Consider the following 2,143-nt stretch of genomic DNA (forward strand, 5'->3'; position numbering starts at 1 on the left):
GGCCTAATCTAGTCACAGAGCATTAAATTAATCAATAGGAAATTAATCTAGCATTGATAATTAACAACAATAAATCACCCCTTCATATTATTTATGGATCCCCATAAACCCTAGAAATAAAACTACTCACACATAATAAAAACTAAACAAATCAAAGCAATAAAGCAAGACATAATTAAAGGAATAAAATAAACAACTAAGATTAAGAGAAGAGAAATAGTTACCAAACGAATCTGGAATTAAGAATGGATTACGAACAAAGGTTTAAGAGAGAGAGAATATAAGAAAACAATTAAGAGAGTAAAGAAAGAGTAAAAGGAGAGAGAGAGAAAGAGATAGAGATCGTAAAATCGTGTTACCGAAGAGTATTTATACTCCGTACAAATCCTAAACTAAAACAAACTAAAATGACGCTAATCGTCTCCTAACAATTACACGCGTCCGATCGGGCGCGCCTTTTTGCTCTTCAGGTTGAATCTCGCGCCCAGCCGGGCGCGTCACCGGGCGCCAACCTTAGCTTCTCCCGCCCGGCCGGGCGTGCCTCCGGGCGCCAGCCTTTTTGGCCGGGCGGCTCTCTTGGGCCACTAATTGGACTACGATTGGGCTCCAATTCTTCGGGCCAATCTGGGTTTCCTCTTCGGGTCTTGAATACTCGGTCCAAATGCCCCGGTATCACCTATACCGAGCCCTTAATGACCGGTTTGATGGCTCTAACCGGTCCTGGGCAATAAAGTCTAGTCGTGCTTGTCTAATGCTCGTGATTGCTCCAAAATATCTCGGAAAAATACTCCAAAAGTGTAAATCTCTGCAAAAGTCAACCAAATGAACGAAAACACTAGAAAACACCAATTAGTAATAAAAGTGGCTCTAAAGAGCCAAAAATACTACTAATTATGACCAAGGGACGGGGGTAAAATACTATATAAAATAGACACATCACACCTCAATCATCTTAGCTGAGGTTTCTCTCCATTTGTTAAAGAAGGAGGTGAAGCCTTCGTTCTCCTTCTGCTTGAGGATTTCAAGCTCCCTATGGTCAGTCTCAACTTGAATTTTGCATTTGTATCTATCAATGAAAGCATTTTCTATGGACTCCTAGGTGGAGGTTTTTTCTTTCTCGAGAGAAAAGAACCATTGTTGGCAAACGATCTCGAGAGATAGTGAGAACAGAGAGGGGAACACCTTCTTGTCGATACCCTTAATACTTATTATTGTTTCGAAGGCTCTGAAATGAAAATAAGGGTTATTGGTTGTTTTGAATTTCGCGATGTCGTTGGCATTGAACTTCTGCGGAAGAAGATCTTTGTCCACCGAGACCCCTTGTGAACTAATCCCTTGAAACTTGTAGTCGCTAGATAGCTTGCTTAGACTCTCTTGCATGAGTTCCATTTGTTGTTGTTTCACGAGATCATCGATCTTAAGGGTTAGGAGCTTTAGTGCCTCAGTTATGGTAACCAGTTGGTTCCTGAGCTCATTGACTTCTTCTTGTGTTGTCATTACTGTCCTAGCTTTCCTCTCACGAGCAATGGGTTTGTCAAAAAGTTGGACTTGTACGAAAAGATTGTCTTTGATTAACCATCCTTCCTTTCTTCACCACACGTTGGAATTTAAACCATTTTTTGTTTTAGTTACTTGACTCAAATCAACCTTGACTTTACGGTTTTAAAGAGGAAAAATGAAAAATAGGTGTATATTTTTGGCAAAAATAATGTATATATTGTTAGGAACCATGTATGGTATTTAAATTGGTGGATTAATATCCGACTTACCCCCCTAAAAAAAATGACGGAAAAAACGCGCATACAAGACTATCTTAGACGTGGTCAAAGTATGTGTATTGGTGTGTGCGTCGAGTGTAAGTGACATGCTTGGACTCTTGTGTAAGACCATGGGACTTAGTGCCTAGACTCAATTAATGACTTAAAAAATTATTATTGATAGTAAAATTTAACTGAATTAATTAGCAAACTGGTTAATTAGACATAAAGTAATGACTCGATCAATAATCCGAACTGTCGTCAAAACAACAAGACTGGTGCCTCTCTTTGCAGTGTAGCGCCAGACGACAGAGCTGTCGCCAGATGCCACACTCCACAAAGTGGCGCTACAGTTCAAACTTTGGCGCCATTGCTGGAGCTTCAAT

The sequence above is a fragment of the Chenopodium quinoa genome, unplaced genomic scaffold, assembly GCF_001683475.1.
Source record: "Chenopodium quinoa cultivar QQ74 unplaced genomic scaffold, ASM168347v1, whole genome shotgun sequence".
NCBI lineage: Eukaryota > Viridiplantae > Streptophyta > Magnoliopsida > Caryophyllales > Amaranthaceae > Chenopodium > Chenopodium quinoa.